General features: G+C 58.1%; 1 protein-coding gene across 4 annotated transcripts in view; it reads right to left on the bottom strand.

The window, feature by feature from the left end:
* LOC146191744 (uncharacterized) overlaps window positions 1-16,871 on the bottom strand; it is a 181,853-nt gene that overhangs the window by 31,829 nt on the left and 133,153 nt on the right. The gene's annotated exons all lie outside the window — the stretch shown is intronic.

The following is a 16,871-nucleotide window of genomic DNA, read 5'->3' as shown; positions in this document are numbered from 1 at the left end:
TGGGCTGTCGGCTGGGTGGAAGCTGCTTCGCGCAGACGCTTCCTGCGAGCTCGTTCCTGTGCGGCCCTCCTAGCGCGAACCTCGTTTGAGACGGCAGGTTTAGGTCCGCCCTCTAACCGTTGTCGCCGGCGCCGCTCTCGCTGCTGCAAGGCCTTCGTGGCCCGCCGTTCTTCGGTTTTGCCGCGCCGCCGGTCGGCTTCTCGCTCGGCGGCGCGAACACTGGGGTCTTGCCTACGCTGACGTCGCGCCTCGCGAGCGCGAGCGCGACGGGCATCCTCCGCATCGACCATAACACATTGGCACAACAGTAACAGCGCCGGTGCGCCATCCGCGCGCGTTGATTGCGTGAAATCGTATGGACTGTGGTTTCTACGTGGACATAGGCCACCAACCACCGCGGGTTCGAGCGTCGCGCGAGCCGAAGCCCCGATCAGCCGTCACCGCGCGCGCACTGAAACACTGCAGCGCGCACTCAACCTCCACCGGGAGGAGAGCACTTCGCTGCAAGGACACCAACCTCCAAGTTCACAAAGGAGACGTTTATTGAAACGCCATCCTCCAGCGGCACACACACAAACACACGCACAGACATACACATATTTACAAACGCACACGCATATTTACAAACGCACATACACGCACGTACTCAGTCACCGTGTCAGGGAGCGCGCGAGGAGCAAGGCTCCCCTGCGCGCACAAGTGACACGGAGTGCGCGCCGCAAGCACGCAAGGGCGTGCTGTGATCTCTCTCGCAGTGACCAAAGGGTTTCTTTGAGAGAGTGTGGGCAACCACCGCAAGGTACGCCTGTCGCGGATCGTTGGATCACGATCGACAGGCTCGAGTTGCGCGAGTTGCGCTCTCAGGTACGACCCGGAGCAGACGAACTCGAGTACACACTGGTCTGCGCGGACAAAGGCCGGCAGACAAGAACCGTTGCGTACGCACCTTGCGATGTCTCGGAGGGGTCTCTCTCTGAGCTCCGCTCGGACAGTCGCGCGAGCGCGGCTGTCGAAGCGGTGCCGTGTTCCCGCCAAAAGGCGCCAATGAGAACAACCACTGGGACGCCAGGGCGGAGCTGTGGCCCGAACGACAGTGACAAGTCGTTCGAGCCCCTCTCCGCCGCCTCAGGCGGGAGAAAGGGAACGGGGAGAACAACTGGGAAGCGGGCGGCGGCCGCGCAAAGGGCAGCCGCAGCAAGCCCGAATCCCACATCCTCCTCTCCTTAATTGCCCTCCTACCCATCAGTGAAAGCACGCGGCAGGTCCCCAGCATGAGGAAAAGAATGCTATCCTCATGCAACAAGTGAACTACACTTCAGTTCCAGCAAGAAAGATCTCGAAGACAGACACTCAAGAAAGACAAACACCAGCAAGGCGCACAAAAAAAAAAAAAAAAAAACAAGAACAAGATGACATGAAGAATAATGTACAAAGTTCCGGAGGCTAAGTAACAACGACTATGTACAGAACAGAATCATGTACAGAACACAACTATGTACAGAACAACTATGTACAAACACAACTATGTACAGAAGTTCCAAAGTTCGTCGGTGCAGCTAGGGAATCTGCGGTGACTCACCGCGCGTTGACTTCTGGGTGGCCAAAGTTCATCCTTGGCTGCAAACGATCTCCGTCGGTGGTTGGTACAGGTTAGGTGCAGGGACAGCGAACACGCCGGAGGGGCCCCGGGTGTGGGAAGTCCGTGACTCCGTGGCGATCCCAGGCGCACATGGGAAGACCGCGCGGGGCTTCCTTTCCACCGCGCTCCGCACACGCCGGCAAACACACATGGCGCGACGTCGTCGCCTCCACGCCCAGGCACGCACACGCACAGCCACTCACACACCAAACAAAGGGTGATGCCGACCTTCAGCGGCGAACCTGTCCCGAGCACCTTCGCAACCGCGGCGGCCTTGGGTGAAAGGGGCATCGTCATGCTCCCCGTCCCCAAACGGCCCCAACTTCATTTCCACACACACAGAAAAAAACCGCGCGTCGGGGCTGCCTAATGAGCAGCCCTCGCAATTCCAAGAAGATGAGTGAAGACACGCTGTACAAAATAAGGCACTCACTGTACAATATTTACAAGATAAGAAGCATGAACGGAAACAGAAGAAAGCGAAAAATGGGAAAAGAGACACAAAAACAAAATAAAATACAAAGGCTGGAACTGAGCGAGCTAGAAAAGGTAGAGACCAACCTTGCTTCCGGGTAGGGTTGAACGAGCAAGCTCGCTCGGTGAAGAGGTATGCCTTCGGTTGCGGAAAAGGCCCGCCGTCCGGCATCAATCACATAGGTGAACGTCGCCTCACCTTGTACCGGTGCGGGGCACGGCTGCGTTCCACCGCATCGGGTGTGCCTCGGCGCTTGCTTGTGGTGACAATGGGCACCAGCGCAAGCTTGTCAGACCGTTACGCATAGGCCTTCAGGTCTGCAATGTAGGCACGGCTGGCATTCCCCATAGGGGGATTCTCCAGCAATGAGCCCCTGCTTGTTACTGGGGAAATGCCCCATGAAATCGCAGGTGGCCATCTGCCACGGACGCACACTGTCAGTTGGTTTCGTCATGCCCGGTGGCTTGCCACCCCTCGACTTCTCCATTTGACAGACATGGCAGGAACGGCAACAGCGGAAAATGTCGCGCTTCATGCCGGGCTGCAGTCACCGATTGACTCAGTTTCTTGAAACCTTGGAGCCACTCAGATGACCAGCCAATGGTTTGTCGTGAGAGAACGCAACAGAGCGCCGCTCAGACATTGGGGAATAGCCACTTCAAATGGTTCATGGACTCATCATCCGTGGCTATGTATTTCAGCGCGAGCCCGTCATGGCCCAGCAAACATGAATCCCCGGAGCACGCCGCGACACACGCTGGCTCGTGCCCCCCTGCGCCCGCTCAATACAAGTAGCGTAACGGCGCTGCGCCCGCTGCAATACAAGCAGCGTAACGGCGCTTCGTCTCCCAGAGACCGTCGCTGACATCGCGACAAAACGGGTCATTTTGCTGGACCGTCGTAGCTCTTCATGGCCGAAAACGATCCCAGACATCCCAAAGGAGAGCCTGGTTTCGTCCCCCCGCAGGTTCGCAGCAAAACTTCCGCTGGCATCGGCGTTTCAGATGTGCTCACAAAGAGCTTTCACCCTCGCCTGCTTTGCGAAGCGCTGCTTACCCGGATAGCGGAATGGGGAACCCGTCTGCGGGCGTCCCCTCCGTGCCGCTCTGCGGCTCGTCCGCTGTTTCGCCCCCTTCGCCCGCCGTCCGTAAAGACGCCGCCGCGGGCGAGTGGGGCACGGGATAGCGCGTCAGTACCACGTTCGTTCTCCCCTGTAGATACTGCACCGAAAAGTCGAAATGCTGTACCAAGAGAGAATGGCGCGCCAGCCGGCTCGCAAGTTCAAGGAGCCGCATCAGCCAACTGAGCGCGCTTTCGGTCCGGTTTCCAGAGGGAGCCCGGCCGACGCCTCGCCGTTCCCCGAACAGAAATGACTGCAAGCGGGGTACGGGTGCTGTTGTGCGGAGATGCCGGCAGCGGCGGCGTCGCGCACATTGCTTCCGCAACGGCGTAAAGCTGAAACAGCGGAGGCATATGGTCAACGGTCGCACCGCAGGGTGGTCCGAAGAACCATGTAGCGTGTTTCAGTGCCTTTGCCGAGTGCCGCGCAGGGGGCGGCAGGCATGGCGCATGAGCTTGATCGTCAAGGCGACCGGCTCGGCCGATGTGCTGTCCAACGACTCATGAAGCCAAGGACAATTCACGTTGGGCGCCAGTTGTGGTTTCTACGTGGACATAGGCCACCAACCACCGCGGGTTCGAGCGTCGCGCGAGCCGAAGCCCCGATCAGCCGTCACCGCGCGCGCACTGAAACACTGCAGCGCGCACTCAACCTCCACCGGGAGGAGAGCACTTCGCTGCAAGGACACCAACCTCCAAGTTCACAAAGGAGACGTTTATTGAAACGCCATCCTCCAGCGGCACACACACAAACACACGCACAGACATACACATATTTACAAACGCACACGCATATTTACAAACGCACATACACGCACGTACTCAGTCACCGTGTCAGGGAGCGCGCGAGGAGCAAGGCTCCCCTGCGCGCACAAGTGACACGGAGTGCGCGCCGCAAGCACGCAAGGGCGTGCTGTGATCTCTCTCGCAGTGACCAAAGGGTTTCTTTGAGAGAGTGTGGGCAACCACCGCAAGGTACGCCTGTCGCGGATCGTTGGATCACGATCGACAGGCTCGAGTTGCGCGAGTTGCGCTCTCAGGTACGACCCGGAGCAGACGAACTCGAGTACACACTGGTCTGCGCGGACAAAGGCCGGCAGACAAGAACCGTTGCGTACGCACCTTGCGATGTCTCGGAGGGGTCTCTCTCTGAGCTCCGCTCGGACAGTCGCGCGAGCGCGGCTGTCGAAGCGGTGCCGTGTTCCCGCCAAAAGGCGCCAATGAGAACAACCACTGGGACGCCAGGGCGGAGCTGTGGCCCGAACGACAGTGACAAGTCGTTCGAGCCCCTCTCCGCCGCCTCAGGCGGGAGAAAGGGAACGGGGAGAACAACTGGGAAGCGGGCGGCGGCCGCGCAAAGGGCAGCCGCAGCAAGCCCGAATCCCACATCCTCCTCTCCTTAATTGCCCTCCTACCCATCAGTGAAAGCACGCGGCAGGTCCCCAGCATGAGGAAAAGAATGCTATCCTCATGCAACAAGTGAACTACACTTCAGTTCCAGCAAGAAAGATCTCGAAGACAGACACTCAAGAAAGACAAACACCAGCAAGGCGCACAAAAAAAAAAAAAAAAAACAAGAACAAGATGACATGAAGAATAATGTACAAAGTTCCGGAGGCTAAGTAACAACGACTATGTACAGAACAGAATCATGTACAGAACACAACTATGTACAGAACAACTATGTACAAACACAACTATGTACAGAAGTTCCAAAGTTCGTCGGTGCAGCTAGGGAATCTGCGGTGACTCACCGCGCGTTGACTTCTGGGTGGCCAAAGTTCATCCTTGGCTGCAAACGATCTCCGTCGGTGGTTGGTACAGGTTAGGTGCAGGGACAGCGAACACGCCGGAGGGGCCCCGGGTGTGGGAAGTCCGTGACTCCGTGGCGATCCCAGGCGCACATGGGAAGACCGCGCGGGGCTTCCTTTCCACCGCGCTCCGCACACGCCGGCAAACACACATGGCGCGACGTCGTCGCCTCCACGCCCAGGCACGCACACGCACAGCCACTCACACACCAAACAAAGGGTGATGCCGACCTTCAGCGGCGAACCTGTCCCGAGCACCTTCGCAACCGCGGCGGCCTTGGGTGAAAGGGGCATCGTCATGCTCCCCGTCCCCAAACGGCCCCAACTTCATTTCCACACACACAGAAAAAAACCGCGCGTCGGGGCTGCCTAATGAGCAGCCCTCGCAATTCCAAGAAGATGAGTGAAGACACGCTGTACAAAATAAGGCACTCACTGTACAATATTTACAAGATAAGAAGCATGAACGGAAACAGAAGAAAGCGAAAAATGGGAAAAGAGACACAAAAACAAAATAAAATACAAAGGCTGGAACTGAGCGAGCTAGAAAAGGTAGAGACCAACCTTGCTTCCGGGTAGGGTTGAACGAGCAAGCTCGCTCGGTGAAGAGGTATGCCTTCGGTTGCGGAAAAGGCCCGCCGTCCGGCATCAATCACATAGGTGAACGTCGCCTCACCTTGTACCGGTGCGGGGCACGGCTGCGTTCCACCGCATCGGGTGTGCCTCGGCGCTTGCTTGTGGTGACAATGGGCACCAGCGCAAGCTTGTCAGACCGTTACGCATAGGCCTTCAGGTCTGCAATGTAGGCACGGCTGGCATTCCCCATAGGGGGATTCTCCAGCAATGAGCCCCTGCTTGTTACTGGGGAAATGCCCCATGAAATCGCAGGTGGCCATCTGCCACGGACGCACACTGTCAGTTGGTTTCGTCATGCCCGGTGGCTTGCCACCCCTCGACTTCTCCATTTGACAGACATGGCAGGAACGGCAACAGCGGAAAATGTCGCGCTTCATGCCGGGCTGCAGTCACCGATTGACTCAGTTTCTTGAAACCTTGGAGCCACTCAGATGACCAGCCAATGGTTTGTCGTGAGAGAACGCAACAGAGCGCCGCTCAGACATTGGGGAATAGCCACTTCAAATGGTTCATGGACTCATCATCCGTGGCTATGTATTTCAGCGCGAGCCCGTCATGGCCCAGCAAACATGAATCCCCGGAGCACGCCGCGACACACGCTGGCTCGTGCCCCCCTGCGCCCGCTCAATACAAGTAGCGTAACGGCGCTGCGCCCGCTGCAATACAAGCAGCGTAACGGCGCTTCGTCTCCCAGAGACCGTCGCTGACATCGCGACAAAACGGGTCATTTTGCTGGACCGTCGTAGCTCTTCATGGCCGAAAACGATCCCAGACATCCCAAAGGAGAGCCTGGTTTCGTCCCCCCGCAGGTTCGCAGCAAAACTTCCGCTGGCATCGGCGTTTCAGATGTGCTCACAAAGAGCTTTCACCCTCGCCTGCTTTGCGAAGCGCTGCTTACCCGGATAGCGGAATGGGGAACCCGTCTGCGGGCGTCCCCTCCGTGCCGCTCTGCGGCTCGTCCGCTGTTTCGCCCCCTTCGCCCGCCGTCCGTAAAGACGCCGCCGCGGGCGAGTGGGGCACGGGATAGCGCGTCAGTACCACGTTCGTTCTCCCCTGTAGATACTGCACCGAAAAGTCGAAATGCTGTACCAAGAGAGAATGGCGCGCCAGCCGGCTCGCAAGTTCAAGGAGCCGCATCAGCCAACTGAGCGCGCTTTCGGTCCGGTTTCCAGAGGGAGCCCGGCCGACGCCTCGCCGTTCCCCGAACAGAAATGACTGCAAGCGGGGTACGGGTGCTGTTGTGCGGAGATGCCGGCAGCGGCGGCGTCGCGCACATTGCTTCCGCAACGGCGTAAAGCTGAAACAGCGGAGGCATATGGTCAACGGTCGCACCGCAGGGTGGTCCGAAGAACCATGTAGCGTGTTTCAGTGCCTTTGCCGAGTGCCGCGCAGGGGGCGGCAGGCATGGCGCATGAGCTTGATCGTCAAGGCGACCGGCTCGGCCGATGTGCTGTCCAACGACTCATGAAGCCAAGGACAATTCACGTTGGGCGCCAGTTGTGGTTTCTACGTGGACATAGGCCACCAACCACCGCGGGTTCGAGCGTCGCGCGAGCCGAAGCCCCGATCAGCCGTCACCGCGCGCGCACTGAAACACTGCAGCGCGCACTCAACCTCCACCGGGAGGAGAGCACTTCGCTGCAAGGACACCAACCTCCAAGTTCACAAAGGAGACGTTTATTGAAACGCCATCCTCCAGCGGCACACACACAAACACACGCACAGACATACACATATTTACAAACGCACACGCATATTTACAAACGCACATACACGCACGTACTCAGTCACCGTGTCAGGGAGCGCGCGAGGAGCAAGGCTCCCCTGCGCGCACAAGTGACACGGAGTGCGCGCCGCAAGCACGCAAGGGCGTGCTGTGATCTCTCTCGCAGTGACCAAAGGGTTTCTTTGAGAGAGTGTGGGCAACCACCGCAAGGTACGCCTGTCGCGGATCGTTGGATCACGATCGACAGGCTCGAGTTGCGCTCTCAGGTACGACCCGGAGCAGACGAACTCGAGTACACACTGGTCTGCGCGGACAAAGGCCGGCAGACAAGAACCGTTGCGTACGCACCTTGCGATGTCTCGGAGGGGTCTCTCTCTGAGCTCCGCTCGGACAGTCGCGCGAGCGCGGCTGTCGAAGCGGTGCCGTGTTCCCGCCAAAAGGCGCCAATGAGAACAACCACTGGGACGCCAGGGCGGAGCTGTGGCCCGAACGACAGTGACAAGTCGTTCGAGCCCCTCTCCGCCGCCTCAGGCGGGAGAAAGGGAACGGGGAGAACAACTGGGAAGCGGGCGGCGGCCGCGCAAAGGGCAGCCGCAGCAAGCCCGAATCCCACATCCTCCTCTCCTTAATTGCCCTCCTACCCATCAGTGAAAGCACGCGGCAGGTCCCCAGCATGAGGAAAAGAATGCTATCCTCATGCAACAAGTGAACTACACTTCAGTTCCAGCAAGAAAGATATCGAAGACAGACACTCAAGAAAGACAAACACCAGCAAGGCGCACAAAAAAAAAAAAAAAAAAACAACAAGATGACATGAAGAATAATGTACAAAGTTCCGGAGGCTAAGTAACAACGACTATGTACAGAACAGAATCATGTACAGAACACAACTATGTACAGAACAACTATGTACAAACACAACTATGTACAGAAGTTCCAAAGTTCGTCGGTGCAGCTAGGGAATCTGCGGTGACTCACCGCGCGTTGACTTCTGGGTGGCCAAAGTTCATCCTTGGCTGCAAACGATCTCCGTCGGTGGTTGGTACAGGTTAGGTGCAGGGACAGCGAACACGCCGGAGGGGCCCCGGGTGTGGGAAGTCCGTGACTCCGTGGCGATCCCAGGCGCACATGGGAAGACCGCGCGGGGCTTCCTTTCCACCGCGCTCCGCACACGCCGGCAAACACACATGGCGCGACGTCGTCGCCTCCACGCCCAGGCACGCACACGCACAGCCACTCACACACCAAACAAAGGGTGATGCCGACCTTCAGCGGCGAACCTGTCCCGAGCACCTTCGCAACCGCGGCGGCCTTGGGTGAAAGGGGCATCGTCATGCTCCCCGTCCCCAAACGGCCCCAACTTCATTTCCACACACACAGAAAAAAACCGCGCGTCGGGGCTGCCTAATCAGCAGCCCTCGCAATTCCAAGAAGATGAGTGAAGACACGCTGTACAAAATAAGGCACTCACTGTACAATATTTACAAGATAAGAAGCATGAACGGAAACAGAAGAAAGCGAAAAATGGGAAAAGAGACACAAAAACAAAATAAAATACAAAGGCTGGAACTGAGCGAGCTAGAAAAGGTAGAGACCAACCTTGCTTCCGGGTAGGGTTGAACGAGCAAGCTCGCTCGGTGAAGAGGTATGCCTTCGGTTGCGGAAAAGGCCCGCCGTCCGGCATCAATCACATAGGTGAACGTCGCCTCACCTTGTACCGGTGCGGGGCACGGCTGCGTTCCACCGCATCGGGTGTGCCTCGGCGCTTGCTTGTGGTGACAATGGGCACCAGCGCAAGCTTGTCAGACCGTTACGCATAGGCCTTCAGGTCTGCAATGTAGGCACGGCTGGCATTCCCCATAGGGGGATTCTCCAGCAATGAGCCCCTGCTTGTTACTGGGGAAATGCCCCATGAAATCGCAGGTGGCCATCTGCCACGGACGCACACTGTCAGTTGGTTTCGTCATGCCCGGTGGCTTGCCACCCCTCGACTTCTCCATTTGACAGACATGGCAGGAACGGCAACAGCGGAAAATGTCGCGCTTCATGCCGGGCTGCAGTCACCGATTGACTCAGTTTCTTGAAACCTTGGAGCCACTCAGATGACCAGCCAATGGTTTGTCGTGAGAGAACGCAACAGAGCGCCGCTCAGACATTGGGGAATAGCCACTTCAAATGGTTCATGGACTCATCATCCGTGGCTATGTATTTCAGCGCGAGCCCGTCATGGCCCAGCAAACATGAATCCCCGGAGCACGCCGCGACACACGCTGGCTCGTGCCCCCCTGCGCCCGCTCAATACAAGTAGCGTAACGGCGCTGCGCCCGCTGCAATACAAGCAGCGTAACGGCGCTTCGTCTCCCAGAGACCGTCGCTGACATCGCGACAAAACGGGTCATTTTGCTGGACCGTCGTAGCTCTTCATGGCCGAAAACGATCCCAGACATCCCAAAGGAGAGCCTGGTTTCGTCCCCCCGCAGGTTCGCAGCAAAACTTCCGCTGGCATCGGCGTTTCAGATGTGCTCACAAAGAGCTTTCACCCTCGCCTGCTTTGCGAAGCGCTGCTTACCCGGATAGCGGAATGGGGAACCCGTCTGCGGGCGTCCCCTCCGTGCCGCTCTGCGGCTCGTCCGCTGTTTCGCCCCCTTCGCCCGCCGTCCGTAAAGACGCCGCCGCGGGCGAGTGGGGCACGGGATAGCGCGTCAGTACCACGTTCGTTCTCCCCTGTAGATACTGCACCGAAAAGTCGAAATGCTGTACCAAGAGAGAATGGCGCGCCAGCCGGCTCGCAAGTTCAAGGAGCCGCATCAGCCAACTGAGCGCGCTTTCGGTCCGGTTTCCAGAGGGAGCCCGGCCGACGCCTCGCCGTTCCCCGAACAGAAATGACTGCAAGCGGGGTACGGGTGCTGTTGTGCGGAGATGCCGGCAGCGGCGGCGTCGCGCACATTGCTTCCGCAACGGCGTAAAGCTGAAACAGCGGAGGCATATGGTCAACGGTCGCACCGCAGGGTGGTCCGAAGAACCATGTAGCGTGTTTCAGTGCCTTTGCCGAGTGCCGCGCAGGGGGCGGCAGGCATGGCGCATGAGCTTGATCGTCAAGGCGACCGGCTCGGCCGATGTGCTGTCCAACGACTCATGAAGCCAAGGACAATTCACGTTGGGCGCCAGTTGTGGTTTCTACGTGGACATAGGCCACCAACCACCGCGGGTTCGAGCGTCGCGCGAGCCGAAGCCCCGATCAGCCGTCACCGCGCGCGCACTGAAACACTGCAGCGCGCACTCAACCTCCACCGGGAGGAGAGCACTTCGCTGCAAGGACACCAACCTCCAAGTTCACAAAGGAGACGTTTATTGAAACGCCATCCTCCAGCGGCACACACACAAACACACGCACAGACATACACATATTTACAAACGCACACGCATATTTACAAACGCACATACACGCACGTACTCAGTCACCGTGTCAGGGAGCGCGCGAGGAGCAAGGCTCCCCTGCGCGCACAAGTGACACGGAGTGCGCGCCGCAAGCACGCAAGGGCGTGCTGTGATCTCTCTCGCAGTGACCAAAGGGTTTCTTTGAGAGAGTGTGGGCAACCACCGCAAGGTACGCCTGTCGCGGATCGTTGGATCACGATCGACAGGCTCGAGTTGCGCTCTCAGGTACGACCCGGAGCAGACGAACTCGAGTACACACTGGTCTGCGCGGACAAAGGCCGGCAGACAAGAACCGTTGCGTACGCACCTTGCGATGTCTCGGAGGGGTCTCTCTCTGAGCTCCGCTCGGACAGTCGCGCGAGCGCGGCTGTCGAAGCGGTGCCGTGTTCCCGCCAAAAGGCGCCAATGAGAACAACCACTGGGACGCCAGGGCGGAGCTGTGGCCCGAACGACAGTGACAAGTCGTTCGAGCCCCTCTCCGCCGCCTCAGGCGGGAGAAAGGGAACGGGGAGAACAACTGGGAAGCGGGCGGCGGCCGCGCAAAGGGCAGCCGCAGCAAGCCCGAATCCCACATCCTCCTCTCCTTAATTGCCCTCCTACCCATCAGTGAAAGCACGCGGCAGGTCCCCAGCATGAGGAAAAGAATGCTATCCTCATGCAACAAGTGAACTACACTTCAGTTCCAGCAAGAAAGATATCGAAGACAGACACTCAAGAAAGACAAACACCAGCAAGGCGCACAAAAAAAAAAAAAAAAACAACAAGATGACATGAAGAATAATGTACAAAGTTCCGGAGGCTAAGTAACAACGACTATGTACAGAACAGAATCATGTACAGAACACAACTATGTACAGAACAACTATGTACAAACACAACTATGTACAGAAGTTCCAAAGTTCGTCGGTGCAGCTAGGGAATCTGCGGTGACTCACCGCGCGTTGACTTCTGGGTGGCCAAAGTTCATCCTTGGCTGCAAACGATCTCCGTCGGTGGTTGGTACAGGTTAGGTGCAGGGACAGCGAACACGCCGGAGGGGCCCCGGGTGTGGGAAGTCCGTGACTCCGTGGCGATCCCAGGCGCACATGGGAAGACCGCGCGGGGCTTCCTTTCCACCGCGCTCCGCACACGCCGGCAAACACACATGGCGCGACGTCGTCGCCTCCACGCCCAGGCACGCACACGCACAGCCACTCACACACCAAACAAAGGGTGATGCCGACCTTCAGCGGCGAACCTGTCCCGAGCACCTTCGCAACCGCGGCGGCCTTGGGTGAAAGGGGCATCGTCATGCTCCCCGTCCCCAAACGGCCCCAACTTCATTTCCACACACACAGAAAAAAACCGCGCGTCGGGGCTGCCTAATGAGCAGCCCTCGCAATTTCAAGAAGATGAGTGAAGACACGCTGTACAAAATAAGGCACTCACTGTACAATATTTACAAGATAAGAAGCATGAACGGAAACAGAAGAAAGCGAAAAATGGGAAAAGAGACACAAAAACAAAATAAAATACAAAGGCTGGAACTGAGCGAGCTAGAAAAGGTAGAGACCAACCTTGCTTCCGGGTAGGGTTGAACGAGCAAGCTCGCTCGGTGAAGAGGTATGCCTTCGGTTGCGGAAAAGGCCCGCCGTCCGGCATCAATCACATAGGTGAACGTCGCCTCACCTTGTACCGGTGCGGGGCACGGCTGCGTTCCACCGCATCGGGTGTGCCTCGGCGCTTGCTTGTGGTGACAATGGGCACCAGCGCAAGCTTGTCAGACCGTTACGCATAGGCCTTCAGGTCTGCAATGTAGGCACGGCTGGCATTCCCCATAGGGGGATTCTCCAGCAATGAGCCCCTGCTTGTTACTGGGGAAATGCCCCATGAAATCGCAGGTGGCCATCTGCCACGGACGCACACTGTCAGTTGGTTTCGTCATGCCCGGTGGCTTGCCACCCCTCGACTTCTCCATTTGACAGACATGGCAGGAACGGCAACAGCGGAAAATGTCGCGCTTCATGCCGGGCTGCAGTCACCGATTGACTCAGTTTCTTGAAACCTTGGAGCCACTCAGATGACCAGCCAATGGTTTGTCGTGAGAGAACGCAACAGAGCGCCGCTCAGACATTGGGGAATAGCCACTTCAAATGGTTCATGGACTCATCATCCGTGGCTATGCATTTCAGCGCGAGCCCGTCATGGCCCAGCAAACATGAATCCCCGGAGCACGCCGCGACACACGCTGGCTCGTGCCCCCCTGCGCCCGCTCAATACAAGTAGCGTAACGGCGCTGCGCCCGCTGCAATACAAGCAGCGTAACGGCGCTTCGTCTCCCAGAGACCGTCGCTGACATCGCGACAAAACGGGTCATTTTGCTGGACCGTCGTAGCTCTTCATGGCCGAAAACGATCCCAGACATCCCAAAGGAGAGCCTGGTTTCGTCCCCCCGCAGGTTCGCAGCAAAACTTCCGCTGGCATCGGCGTTTCAGATGTGCTCACAAAGAGCTTTCACCCTCGCCTGCTTTGCGAAGCGCTGCTTACCCGGATAGCGGAATGGGGAACCCGTCTGCGGGCGTCCCCTCCGTGCCGCTCTGCGGCTCGTCCGCTGTTTCGCCCCCTTCGCCCGCCGTCCGTAAAGACGCCGCCGCGGGCGAGTGGGGCACGGGATAGCGCGTCAGTACCACGTTCGTTCTCCCCTGTAGATACTGCACTGAAAAGTCGAAATGCTGTACCAAGAGAGAATGGCGCGCCAGCCGGCTCGCAAGTTCAAGGAGCCGCATCAGCCAACTGAGCGCGCTTTCGGTCCGGTTTCCAGAGGGAGCCCGGCCGACGCCTCGCCGTTCCCCGAACAGAAATGACTGCAAGCGGGGTACGGGTGCTGTTGTGCGGAGATGCCGGCAGCGGCGGCGTCGCGCACATTGCTTCCGCAACGGCGTAAAGCTGAAACAGCGGAGGCATATGGTCAACGGTCGCACCGCAGGGTGGTCCGAAGAACCATGTAGCGTGTTTCAGTGCCTTTGCCGAGTGCCGCGCAGGGGGCGGCAGGCATGGCGCATGAGCTTGATCGTCAAGGCGACCGGCTCGGCCGATGTGCTGTCCAACGACTCATGAAGCCAAGGACAATTCACGTTGGGCGCCAGTTGTGGTTTCTACGTGGACATAGGCCACCAACCACCGCGGGTTCGAGCGTCGCGCGAGCCGAAGCCCCGATCAGCCGTCACCGCGCGCGCACTGAAACACTGCAGCGCGCACTCAACCTCCACCGGGAGGAGAGCACTTCGCTGCAAGGACACCAACCTCCAAGTTCACAAAGGAGACGTTTATTGAAACGCCATCCTCCAGCGGCACACACACAAACACACGCACAGACATACACATATTTACAAACGCACACGCATATTTACAAACGCACATACACGCACGTACTCAGTCACCGTGTCAGGGAGCGCGCGAGGAGCAAGGCTCCCCTGCGCGCACAAGTGACACGGAGTGCGCGCCGCAAGCACGCAAGGGCGTGCTGTGATCTCTCTCGCAGTGACCAAAGGGTTTCTTTGAGAGAGTGTGGGCAACCACCGCAAGGTACGCCTGTCGCGGATCGTTGGATCACGATCGACAGGCTCGAGTTGCGCTCTCAGGTACGACCCGGAGCAGACGAACTCGAGTACACACTGGTCTGCGCGGACAAAGGCCGGCAGACAAGAACCGTTGCGTACGCACCTTGCGATGTCTCGGAGGGGTCTCTCTCTGAGCTCCGCTCGGACAGTCGCGCGAGCGCGGCTGTCGAAGCGGTGCCGTGTTCCCGCCAAAAGGCGCCAATGAGAACAACCACTGGGACGCCAGGGCGGAGCTGTGGCCCGAACGACAGTGACAAGTCGTTCGAGCCCCTCTCCGCCGCCTCAGGCGGGAGAAAGGGAACGGGGAGAACAACTGGGAAGCGGGCGGCGGCCGCGCAAAGGGCAGCCGCAGCAAGCCCGAATCCCACATCCTCCTCTCCTTAATTGCCCTCCTACCCATCAGTGAAAGCACGCGGCAGGTCCCCAGCATGAGGAAAAGAATGCTATCCTCATGCAACAAGTGAACTACACTTCAGTTCCAGCAAGAAAGATATCGAAGACAGACACTCAAGAAAGACAAACACCAGCAAGGCGCACAAAAAAAAAAAAAAAAAACAACAAGATGACATGAAGAATAATGTACAAAGTTCCGGAGGCTAAGTAACAACGACTATGTACAGAACAGAATCATGTACAGAACACAACTATGTACAGAACAACTATGTACAAACACAACTATGTACAGAAGTTCCAAAGTTCGTCGGTGCAGCTAGGGAATCTGCGGTGACTCACCGCGCGTTGACTTCTGGGTGGCCAAAGTTCATCCTTGGCTGCAAACGATCTCCGTCGGTGGTTGGTACAGGTTAGGTGCAGGGACAGCGAACACGCCGGAGGGGCCCCGGGTGTGGGAAGTCCGTGACTCCGTGGCGATCCCAGGCGCACATGGGAAGACCGCGCGGGGCTTCCTTTCCACCGCGCTCCGCACACGCCGGCAAACACACATGGCGCGACGTCGTCGCCTCCACGCCCAGGCACGCACACGCACAGCCACTCACACACCAAACAAAGGGTGATGCCGACCTTCAGCGGCGAACCTGTCCCGAGCACCTTCGCAACCGCGGCGGCCTTGGGTGAAAGGGGCATCGTCATGCTCCCCGTCCCCAAACGGCCCCAACTTCATTTCCACACACACAGAAAAAAACCGCGCGTCGGGGCTGCCTAATGAGCAGCCCTCGCAATTTCAAGAAGATGAGTGAAGACACGCTGTACAAAATAAGGCACTCACTGTACAATATTTACAAGATAAGAAGCATGAACGGAAACAGAAGAAAGCGAAAAATGGGAAAAGAGACACAAAAACAAAATAAAATACAAAGGCTGGAACTGAGCGAGCTAGAAAAGGTAGAGACCAACCTTGCTTCCGGGTAGGGTTGAACGAGCAAGCTCGCTCGGTGAAGAGGTATGCCTTCGGTTGCGGAAAAGGCCCGCCGTCCGGCATCAATCACATAGGTGAACGTCGCCTCACCTTGTACCGGTGCGGGGCACGGCTGCGTTCCACCGCATCGGGTGTGCCTCGGCGCTTGCTTGTGGTGACAATGGGCACCAGCGCAAGCTTGTCAGACCGTTACGCATAGGCCTTCAGGTCTGCAATGTAGGCACGGCTGGCATTCCCCATAGGGGGATTCTCCAGCAATGAGCCCCTGCTTGTTACTGGGGAAATGCCCCATGAAATCGCAGGTGGCCATCTGCCACGGACGCACACTGTCAGTTGGTTTCGTCATGCCCGGTGGCTTGCCACCCCTCGACTTCTCCATTTGACAGACATGGCAGGAACGGCAACAGCGGAAAATGTCGCGCTTCATGCCGGGCTGCAGTCACCGATTGACTCAGTTTCTTGAAACCTTGGAGCCACTCAGATGACCAGCCAATGGTTTGTCGTGAGAGAACGCAACAGAGCGCCGCTCAGACATTGGGGAATAGCCACTTCAAATGGTTCATGGACTCATCATCCGTGGCTATGTATTTCAGCGCGAGCCCGTCATGGCCCAGCAAACATGAATCCCCGGAGCACGCCGCGACACACGCTGGCTCGTGCCCCCCTGCGCCCGCTCAATACAAGTAGCGTAACGGCGCTGCGCCCGCTGCAATACAAGCAGCGTAACGGCGCTTCGTCTCCCAGAGACCGTCGCTGACATCGCGACAAAACGGGTCATTTTGCTGGACCGTCGTAGCTCTTCATGGCCGAAAACGATCCCAGACATCCCAAAGGAGAGCCTGGTTTCGTCCCCCCGCAGGTTCGCAGCAAAACTTCCGCTGGCATCGGCGTTTCAGATGTGCTCACAAAGAGCTTTCACCCTCGCCTGCTTTGCGAAGCGCTGCTTACCCGGATAGCGGAATGGGGAACCCGTCTGCGGGCGTCCCCTCCGTGCCGCTCTGCGGCTCGTCCGCTGTTTCGCCCCCTTCGCCCGCCGTCCGTAAAGACGCCGCC

This window comes from Amblyomma maculatum, chromosome 4, assembly GCF_055883805.1.
Source record: "Amblyomma maculatum isolate TAMU_Amacu chromosome 4, ASM5588380v1, whole genome shotgun sequence".
In the NCBI taxonomy this organism is placed as follows: Eukaryota; Metazoa; Arthropoda; class Arachnida; order Ixodida; family Ixodidae; genus Amblyomma; species Amblyomma maculatum.
This window is presented reverse-complemented; position numbering and strand designations above follow the sequence as displayed.